Source organism: Musca vetustissima, unplaced genomic scaffold (assembly GCF_032173495.1).
Source record: "Musca vetustissima isolate MV318-11 ecotype Yass unplaced genomic scaffold, APGP_CSIRO_Mvet_v1 utg7945, whole genome shotgun sequence".
Lineage (NCBI taxonomy): Eukaryota > Metazoa > Arthropoda > Insecta > Diptera > Muscidae > Musca > Musca vetustissima.
The window spans coordinates 95,677-108,009 of record NW_026874939.1 but is presented as its reverse complement, the minus strand read 5'-3'; positions in this window follow the sequence as shown (position 1 = coordinate 108,009).

Sequence of the window (12,333 nt, the reverse complement as noted above, 5' to 3'; positions counted from 1 at the left end):
CTTCAACACATAATAGAGTCACTATAGACTCGATTTGGTATGACATGCAAAATTTCGTCCCAATCGGAAAAATGATACATCCCATTTACATAAAATGGCGCAAAAATCTATTGGAGCTGTATATATATCTATATATGTATATAAAAATGAATTGCTGTTCGTTAGTCTCGCTAAAACTCGGAAACGGCTGAACGGATTTTTCTTATCGTAGTCTTGAAATGTTCGCGAAGCTTCAGGGAAGGTTTAAAAGGTTCAAAAAATTTGAAAATCGCGAAAATTTTGCAAAAAATTTTATGAAGCATATTTGCATTTCCACGAATTTAGAATCGATCTATTTTGGTTGCACCACGTCATAGATGTTATTTTGAGATATTTTGGGTGAAAATTGGCCGCGTATCATTCCTCTAAGTCTACATTTGTCAATTATTGAACATTTTTCCAAATATTTTACTATTATTTTTTTCAATTGGATTGACATTGTATTGAAACTGTTTTATATGAGTATACCTAAAAATTTAAAAGTATATCATTGAATTTACACGCGATCATTGTATGTACACATTTTCCATAGAATGCACGTAAATGTTGCGGCAAATGCTAGTATGGAAAATCAGAAGACATTCTGAATGAAGTTCGTGTCCATTCAAGAAATTTGCTTGAAAACAATAATAGTAATAGTTCCATTTTATAGTGGTTTTATGCCTAATCATTTGTCAATATCTTTGGACTTATATATAGAACACCTCGCATATAACCGACACAAAAATGTGTATAACAGACAAAACTAATATACAAGATATTTTCTCTGCAAAAATCTATCATCAAGCTCAACCGGAAAGAAAACAATTAACGAAAAACCAGTAAACCAGCCAAGGCAAAATACCTAATGTGAAGGTTATACCAAAATTTACATCGAAAACATTTATTATAACAAAGATTCTCATGATGTTACCTATTCAGGTTGAACATGTGACTATAAAATGGCAAATTGCAAAAACGGGGGTAAGAACTTAAACATATCGAAAAATTAAACGGGAAATATTTATGGCGTATTTTTAAAACGTAAAGCAATAGTGCATAATTTCTGGGATGATATTATTTATTCACTGGAATCTATTATGCCTTATTATAGCCAACTCTTTGAGAATATTCGGTCTTTATTTAAAATACCGAAAATGGGACGGGACCTGTATGTAGGAGCTATATCGAAACTTGGACCTAAATAGAGATTTTTTTGCAAAAATGTTTCTTACCCCCCAATATATCGGAATGACATATTACAGCTATTACAATGGGAATGGTGATATATTAGGTTTTTCAATATTGATAATTTTTTGTAATGATATTTTGTACTCAATGATGATCTAAAACAATTGCAGCCAATTTGCTTGAAAGCGTAACCAAACTCCCCAAAATACCGAATATTATATGTACCGTTATATATGGGATACCCCACAAAGGTGGACCAATATTGATAACTTTTAGTAGGATTTATGCTACCAAATAAAACAAGAAACAAGGAACTACAGATGATTAGGTTGAAATTACATGCCCAAAGGATCGAATAATGTGGAGGCTTTTGGGAAGCTTGGGCAAATTTTGTTAGGAAAATTTTGTACTCAATGATGATCCAAAATATAAAATTAAGCCAAATTTCGAATATAGAGGGATGGCGTTATTAGGGGGAGACCCGGACACATGGGCCTATATTGATAGTTTTAAGTAGAGATATTTTCTGCTCAGTAAGTATCCCTATTAAATTAGAATCAATTCTGTTGAAAACCGTGCTCAAGATCTTCAAAATACCGAATATTGAGAGCTACCATTATATGGGCGGTACCCCGAAACATTAATAATTTTTGGTACGAAAACTTTCTGCTCAATGACAAAACCAAAATATAATAAAATTACTACCAATTCTGTTGAAAAAATCGTCAAAATTCCTCATATTACAAAATACCGAAAGTCAAACTTATATGCGCATTTAAATTCATTAAAATTATTTTTTTTTTCCAGTAACATTAGAATGCAAAAATAGAAAAACAAAATATTACAAAGATCTGTACACTCTACCTTATAGTGGAGGGTTTAAAAACAAATCTAAAATTCCGAGAATTATAAATCAACAATATTGCTGGGCAAGACAACGTTTGCCGGGCCCGCTGGTATATATATAAAATAGTTCCGTTATAAGTGACTGACAACGCCTAGACGAAACGGGTAAATCTAGAAATTTGAAATTTGGCATGTAGGTCGGGTTTGCTACGTAGGCGTGTGATAAGGATGGGTTTTTGGAAATTCGTACTAAAAGGTACTAAAAAGCACTAAAAACTGTATTACTCGGAAACGGTTACATGTAGAATTCTGAAATTTGACATGCAGCTTTGCCTGCGATAAGCCAAGTGGTATGTGTAAAAAAATTTTGGAATTTGGTGCTAAGAGGTACTAAAAAGTACTAAATATTATATTTGAATGGAATCGGAATAGATACATATCTGCTATTAAAACAAGAACGTCGTGCACAAATATTTGTTGGAAATTAGTACTAAAATGGTACTAAAAAGTACTAAAACTGTATTACGCAGGAACGGTTGGAAGTAGAACTCTGAAATTTGGTATACAGCTTTGTCAATAATAATTGAAAGGGCATGTGTGAAAAATTTTGAATTTAGTACTAAGAGGTACTAAAAAGTACTAAATATTATATTTGAATGGAACCAGTAGAGATACTTCTCTTAAAATTGATATGTAGCTTAAGCTATTACAAATAGAATGCTGTTCAAAAATATCTTTCGGAAATTAGCACTAAAATGGCACTAAAAATGGCACTTTATTACACCGGAACGTTTGGAAGTAGAACTCTGAAATTTTGTATGGATCTTTCTCAATGATAGGCGAGGGAGATATGGGTAGATATTTGAAACATGGTATTTAACTTAAGCTATTACAAATATAAAGATGGGAAAATTATGTTTTGGAAATTAGTACTAAAAAGTTATGAATATTATATAACAATAGAACCGATAGAGATAGAAATCAGGAACTTTGTATATAGCGTTTACTATTACAAATTAGTACTAACGTGGTAATACTAGATAAAAATTACAATGGGACCGCTATTACAAATACTTCGCTATGCATATTTTTTTGAAATTAATACTAAAATAGTAAAATCTGCAACATGGTATGTTGCTTAATTATTTCACATGTAATGATATGCATATATTTTTTTGGAAATAAGTGCTAAATTCAGAACCATAGTGAATGTTATAAAATAAAAATATACTAAACGAGGTAGAGTTTGGAATTCGTGTATATGGCTTCTAAAATAAAGTATAATTACTCTCAGCGCCATCAACAAGTTAAAAGGATAGAAATTGTAATTACCTAATATAAAAGAGTCTATATATAATTGCGTTCCGTATGTAGCTTTGTCTATTATAAACAAAATAGAATACGCCAAAATATTTTGAAATATTTTGGGCGAAAATTAGTAGCGTATCATTCCTTTAAGCCTACATTTGCCAATTATTGAAAAATTTCAAAATATTTAATTTTTTTAATTGTATTGACATTGTGTTTAATTTAAATTCACTGAAATTTTGGTAATCATCGGCCAATCCAAACCAAAGTTATAAGCAAAAATGTACTTAGCATGGCACGTACGATTAAAGAAACATCCATACTTTGAAAGCTTCTACTGAAAAACTCACTTTTCAGACTTAACATGCTATGGTTCGGAGGCGTCGATATGTCTAATCGTTTGTTAATATCTTTGAACTTATAAACAGAACACCTCGCATATATCCGATACCAAAAATGTGTATCAGTAAGCTCAATTAGAAACTTATCAAAACTTGGACATAAATAGAGAATTGTTCGCAAAAATGTGACTTAACCCCCAATATTCGTTTATATATTCGTTTTTTGTAGGAAGATTAATGGGGTATATTATTATATTGGTGTTACCCGGAAACTTGGACAAATATTTATAATTTTTTGTAAGGAGATTTTGTATTCAATAATCATCTAAAATATAAACTTACAGCCTATTTGGTTGAAATTAGTGACCAAACTCCCCAAAATACTGAATATTGTAGGTTCTGTTATGTGCAACCCCACAAATGTCGACTAATATTAATATTTTTTAGTAGGATTCATGCTACCAAAAAAAAAAAAAAAACAACTACAGCTGATTAGGTTGAAAAACGTGCCTAAATCCCCAAAGGAGGCTTCTTGAAAGCTTGGGCAAATTTTGCTTCCAACATTTTCTACTCGATGATCATCCAAAATATAAAACTACAGCCAAATACAGATACTTGGGCCAATATTGATAATTTCAAGTAGCGATATTTTCTGCTCAATAAGTATTGCTTATATTAAATTAGAAGAAGTATGTTAAAGACCTACCATGGGCGGAATCCCGAAACATGGGCCAATATTAATATATTTGGAAAGGTAATTAAATCCGAAAGTCAAACTTATATGTGCATTTAAATGTATTGAATTTTTTCTAAAATGGCAGCAAGACTCGCTCATAAACATCAAGTTGTAGATATTTAGTACTTTAATGTTACTGATAAATACCAAAATATTACAAAGAGCTGTACACTATAGATCTAAATGCCGAACATTATACACCAACAAAATTTCTAGGCAAGACAACGTTTGAAGGGCCCGCTAGTTTATACATAAATATTTTCCAGAAAAAAAATTTTAAAAGTACAACACATTGTATACGGCGGTATGGGTGGAGATAGAATTTGGTCCAAGGCTTTTTGTATGAAAAACAATGTTTTCACATTTTTTACCATTAGGGCATACGTTTCTAAATATTGTGTATGAGAAAACGAGTAGAGATGCTGATATTTTGTATGTTTAACAGCTATAACAAATTAAATATAATACGTGTAGTTTACATCGGAGAAGAATTTTTGTATTTATCTGTAATTATGACAAATAAAAAGTTTATGGACATATTTTTCGAAAATCTGAACTAAAAATGATGACAGTTAATGAAATATAGTTTTCAACTCTCATATACCTATACAAGAGCGGATAATTTTGTGAATTGTACAAATAAGTCAACCAAGACACTGAACAGCACAAATACTAAATTCTTGACACTTTTAAACTCAAATGTTTCTATGATTTATACCATAACAGTATTATTATATATTTCTACTGACGTTTCCAACCCCACTGCCGCGAATTCCGATGTAATGAATTTATTAAAATTATTCAGATCTAAGATTTTCTTAAAAAAATAATGTTTAGGACCTCATCTATCATTATTAGACGTTTTCTGATCTATACTGAATCCAAAATCATAGAAATTAATAAAAAATTATTAAATGTGTTAGTAAATACTTAGAAATGCATACATATTTATATATTATGTTATATTATAATCAATAAACATTGATTTAGTTTATTTTAACTAAAAAATATTTTTTTTTTGAAAGACCCGCTAGCGTCTTAGCGGGCATATGCTAGTCATATTATAATTTTTTTTTTGAAATCTCTTATTATTGGGTTATAACCTCAGGCGTGGATTTTTTAAAAATATCTTTTGGGGTTCAACTCTGAGCCTACATTTATTAAAAAATATATTTTGGGGTATAACTTTAGGCGTGGATTTTTTAAAAAATATATTTTGGGATATCCAACTTTTGGCGTGGATTTTTTAAAAAATATATTTTGAAATATAATTTTTGGCGTGGATTTAAAAATATATATATATATATATATATATATATTTTGGGCTATAGCTTTAGGCGTGGATTTTTTAAAAAATATATTTTGGGGTATAACTTTAGGCGTGGATTTTTAAAAAAATATATTTTGGGGTATAACTTTAGACGTGGATTTAAAAAAAATATATATATATTTTGGGGTATAACTTTAGGCGTGGATTTAAAAAAAAAATTTTCATGGCGTGGATTTAAAAAAAAAAATTTTAGGCGTGGATTTAAAAAAAATATATTTTGGGGTATAACTTTAGGCGTGGATTTTTAAAAAAATATAATTTGGGGTATAACATTAGGAGTGGATTTTTAAAAAATATATATATTTTGGGGTATAACTTTAGGCGTGGATTTAAAAAATATATTTTGGGGTATAACTTTAGGCGTGGATTTTTAAAATATATATATATATATTTTTGGGGTATAATATTAGGTGTGAATTTTTTAAATATTTTTTGATTTTTTTTTAATATTTGTTGCATATAACTTCAGGCTTGTATTTTTAACCAAATACTTTTGGGCAATAACGTCAGACGTGATTTTTTTAAAAATATTTGTTTGGGTTAAAAATTCAGGCGTGGATTTTTAAAGAAATATTTTTGGGCTATAACTTCAGGCGTGCGTTTTATACCCTTCACCACACTGTGGTACAGGGTATTATGTCTTTGTGCATATGTTTGTAACAGGCAAAAGGAAACGAGATAGACACATGGTAACTTTTGAGAATATGCATAGAATCACTTTTTAAGTCGATTTATGCATGTCCGTCCGTCCGTCCGTTTGTCTGTCCATTCTGTCTGTGGAATACGTCACTTATTTGGCCCAAGGGCAAACCCTACTGACATTGGGAAAAATCGGTTCAGATTTAGATATATATATATATTCGTCCGATTTCGTCCATATATATTTTCGTCCGATTTAAGGTAAATGGGGCACCAAAGTCCCTCTATATCTTTCGATTTGCACGAAATTTGGCACAGCGTACTGAATAAAGCCTAGAATGATGTGTGCTAAGTATCAGGAAAATCGGTTCAGATTTAGATATAGCTCCCATATATATTTTCGTCCGATTTAAGGTAAATGGTGCTCCAATGTCCCTAAATATATTTCGATGTGCACGCAATTTGGCACAGCGTACTGAATTAAGCCTAGAAAGATGTGTGCTAAGTTTCATGAAAATCGGTTCAGATTTATATATACTTCCCATATATATTTTATATCCGATTTAATGTAAATGGTTCACCAAAGTCCCTAAATACCTTTCGATTTGCACGAAATTTGGTATAGCGTTCTGAATAAAGTCTAGAATGATATGTGTTGAGTTTCGTGAAAATCGATTCAGAGTTAGATATACCTCCCATATATATTTTCGTCCGATTTAAGGTAAATGGTGCACAAAAGTCCCTAAATATCTTTCGATTTGCACGCAATTTGGCACAGTGCACTGAATTAAGCCTAGAATGATGTGTGCTAAGTTTCATGAAAATCGGTTCAGATTTATATATACCTCCCATTATATATATGTCCGATTTAATGTAAATGGTTCATCAAAGTCCACATATATCTTTCGTAATAAACTTTGTATAACCTATAAGTTTGATATAAATGCTACACCGAATTCCCCAGGTGGGTCCGATTGGCACAAAATTTTGCACAACTTATTGAAGTTATTATGCGATAACGTGTGGCAAGTTTTGCTGAAATCGGTTAAGATTTAGATATAGTTCCTATATAATGTCTGGTTTTTATATCGTTTTGTGTTAGACAAAAGTCCAAACTGGAGCGGCATATTGACTTTGAACGGGTCTTACTAAATGATGAAGTAGGAAAATTGTGTAGATAATGGCGCTACTGTATAACGTTTATTAGCTGATAAAAATGTCTGGATTTGGTTAATTCCTTACGTATTTATAACTTAATAATAAGTAGAAAGTCCTATTAGATTATATTTAGAGCGTATTAGATTATATTTAGAGCAATTTACGTGAATGTTGGTATTGGTAATCTTTGGAGAATCCTAGCGATATTTACCTCAAATGGTCTTCAAGATTCATCTCCATGTCTATTCCAAAAAACACATATTATTCTCTACGTTTGCCCTGAAAACGTTAAATTACAGTTCTTCCATCAGAATACTTATAAAAGGTTCAATTTTGGGTCTATCTCAAATCAAATTTCCTCAAGAAATTTTTTACTCTCTATTACTGGGCATGAAAAGTAAGCGACTATGTAAGAAAAGCTTCTGAAAATTAGTTTTAAACGATTTCGGCAACATATGCAAAAAGTTTGTGTTAATCGGACTAACGATGGGCTTTTGGTGCGACATTTACATGAAATCCGAAGATAACATACATAGGAGCTATATATAAATCTGAACCGATTCTCATTATTTTCAATGGGATTCATACTTGAGACAAATTAAATAGCATACCAGTAAATTTTGCTCTCAACACCATAGAAGATAAGTGGGATACAATTAAAACATATACATCTATGACAAAAGAATTGTTCATGGAAATTCTGACGCTATGTATAAAGGACACAAGATATTTCATATATGACGATAAAATATATAAACAAAATAAAGGTATGCCTATGGGCTCTCCAGCCTCCCCTGTCATAGCTGACATAGTTATGGAGAAATTACTGGACTCATCAATACAGCGAATGTACACAAAACCAAAGATTTTGACCAAATATTTGGACGACATTTTTACAGTCATGAAAAAAGACGAAATAAAGGACAATTTGGACATCTTGAACTCATTCAACTCTCAAATACAATTTACTATGGAACTTGAAAACAACAACCAATTGTCATACCTGGATTCACTAGTGATACGAAAAGGACCTCATCTTAAACATGACTGGTACCAGAAACCTACAGCGTCGGAACGACTGATTAACCTTACATCTAAACATCCGAGAAGAACAATAATCAACACTGCATCCAATTTCATAAATAGAGTTTTAGACATAAGCCACCCAGACTATCACAACAAAAACATTAATATAATTAAGAATATCCTGAGGAAAAATGATTTTCCGGACAAAACCATTGACAATCTCATGACACGAGCAAGAAAAGGAGAGACAAAGAAAACAAGCGACAACAGCGAGATGATTTACAAAACTATGACATATACACGTGGGTTTTCAGAAAGATTAAAACATTCTAACATTTACGACAACACAACATTTGAGCTGGCATTTAAAACTACAAACACGCTGAATAATCGTTTCAGCAAATTAAAAAGTAAAATACAAGACGAGGAGAAATCCAACGTAGTATACCGCATTAAATGTAAGGGAGACAAGTCCAACGTATGCCAAAAGGTATATGTTGGCACTTCTAAGACTAAATTAAAGACAAGAATATCCGCACATAAATCGGATCAAAAAGCTCTTTACAAACCCATAGAGCAAAAAACAGCCCTTGCAGCACACTGCACAAAAACAGGACATACCACAGATTTTAATGACATAAAAATTCTAACTCAAGAAAGTAATTATCAAAAAAGTTTTACTCTTGACATGTTGCACATAATCAACACTCCACTTGACACTCGACTCAATTATAAAACCGACACAGATAATTGCGCTCAAATCTACAGACACACAGTAAACAAATACAAATCTGTTAGACTTTAGTTGAAGTAAATATTAAAAAACATAACTTTCTTCAAAATTTACATATTGTTATTATTTACATCTGTTAAAATATATGTAATTGTAGTTCCCTGAGGATGATTGGAGAATCCAAACCAATACAACAAAGATAAATTTCAGTAAATTAAATAGTAAATGGGACCTGTTGTTATTATTGCTTTTAGGCAGTTGGGAATTTTGAACATCTGTTGAATAATTAGCCGGCGAAAGGCAAATCCAAACATGGTGCTATAAGAAATTATGCTACAGCATAAAATGTGTTCGATAGAACGCGTGTGCTTTCACGTTGTTATTTTTATAATTAATGTCACTATAAATGAAATGATTAATTATTATCATACCAATAACACTAATTAATATGTTGAAGAACAAAACCGTTTAACTCATATGAAATTAGATATATTGTATGATAGTTGGAATATTTATGGAAATTTTAGGAATTTATATCCTCCAAGAGTGCAAGCTGTAGGTAAGAGCAATATGAATATTTTGATATATCCAATGTATACATTGCAAGAGGTAAAAGCATCAAAAATTTCGTTGCACCTTTTGGAGGATAATTTCGAGGTAGTATGCCTTTATTGATTTTAAATTCAGTTTCTTAAAATATATGTCTAGAACAAACGATTCATTGGAATGACATTTTATATAGTTTATCTATATTTCGTTATAACAGGGAATAAAAAATATTGACAATCAATACAAGCCTTTGCATAGCCCCTATATAAGGGATCCGAACGATTTTACATATTTTGGATATTAACATCATGGTAAAGAGTACAAGCCGTTCTACTACCTAACGTAGAGCTCTTTATTATTTGACTAACTATATTTTACGTTAGCCTTTTATTTATTATGTACTTAAGTCAATTTGAGTTTCACCTTATATGTGTTGTCAGTTATATTTCAAAAATAAAAGCAATTAGAAAAAATATCCGGCATTGTAGTACACAATTAGAACCGGAAGTGAACAAAACATTTAAACAATTTACATCGATTTCAACATGAATATTTTTATATTATTCGTCGTAGTAATATTCCATAGAGCTGCAGTGCTTTCAGGACACTACTATAATTTATCTACAATTGTTGAAGATTTCAATGCGGAATATCAAAATGAATTAAATCTGCTGCTCAATTTAAATCCCACATCCAGCAAGGAGTACAGTGAATTTCTTCATATACTTAATAATAACACAATACCAAAATTACTAATAAGAAATGTTGAGAGAGATCCAATTCCCGCTGAATATCCCGTTCAACCTTTGCATGACAAATTCACTACCAGAATATTAACAATTGTCTGGATGAATGAATCTAATCTTAATTTGACAATCCAAATGTTAACCAAACTGCTGTGGAAAAGACATTACACGAAAATAATTGTAAATTATGATTCGTCAAATTGTGAGATGACACAATTATTTGCCGAATCGGAAAGAAGAGGATTTGTCAATCTTTTGGTTCGCTGTAATGGCCGCATCTTCACATACCACCCGTTTAAGAAGCAACCCAACATCTATGCCCTGCAGCACTACTGGGAATTAAACGATAAATCTCGACTGCGGAATTTCCATCAGTGGCAATTTCATGTTGCCGATCAAGATTATCCACCACGCTGTTTCATCTATCGCAATCGTTGGGGACAATTGGTACGAGCTGGTTATTATTTTAGAGTTATTGAGACATTCATAAAACACCACAATGGCACCATGCGTCATTCGCTCTGGGATATATGGACCATGAAAGTGCATAGGACGTCTTTGAGGGATTACGATTTTGTACCGAATCAAATGTTGCCCTCCGAAAATATGACAAATAGTTATCCGTTTTTCTTTACCAATTATGTAATGGTTGTGCCACGTTCCAGGGAAGTGGATTGGTCTCTGTGGTTCGTATCAACATTTGAGATAAGCGCCTGGTTGGGCATACTTCTTACTGTGTTTATGCTGATTATGTTATTTTTACTGCTGTTTTCCCGTGGTTCCACACGCAATTGGATAGCCAGGGGAAAATATTTCGGCATTACGATGATACAAACCCTGAAAATTGTGCTCTTCCTTGGCATCGACATCAGGGGAAAACGCGACTTTCTTCATTTCCTCCTCAATTTGCTCTTCCTCTTTACCGGATTCTATTTAACCAACTCGTATGGTTGCAGTCTATCCAGTATATATACGGCCCGAATCTACGAACCTGAAATCCAAAATATGCAAGATATTGCCAAAACCAATTTACGGATTCTTCTTCACACCGCCCAGGTTCCACAATTCAAGGCGGTGAAAAATCTACCGCCACTATTTTTTGAACGAATCTACACCCGTAAGAATAATACCGAATTATCTGTGGAACGCATGGACTTGAATACGAGCTCTATTTATTTGATTCGTGATGATTTAGCCCGTCTGATGATATCACAACAGATTTACATGAAAAGACCCCGCTCGAAGATGTTACCCGAAGCAATATTGTCCACACATATGGCGCTACTGCTGCAGCATGGTTCAAAGGTTGACGAACAAGTCGATGATTATCTTGGCCGCATTACAGAAAGTGGCATATTTCGGAAATTCCTATCCGACAGTCATTGGGATACGTATGTTGCCGGTCGTAGTAAATTCTTTCATGATGAAGTATTGAATCGCTCCCTGACCTTGGAATATTTTTACTATGTCTTTTTAATTTGGTTCTTGGGGATGTTTTGTGCACTTTTGATATTTTTATATGAACTGAAGATGTGTAGATGTCGGAAGGAATTTGTGACAACAACAAATAAATAAAAATAAAGAATTAATAAATAATTATAAAAAATTTTGAAGTTGTGAAATATATCGTTTTTTATACCCTCCACCATATTATGGAGGGTATATTAGTTTTGTTTTTCCGTTTGTAACGCATCGAAATAATCATTTCCGAC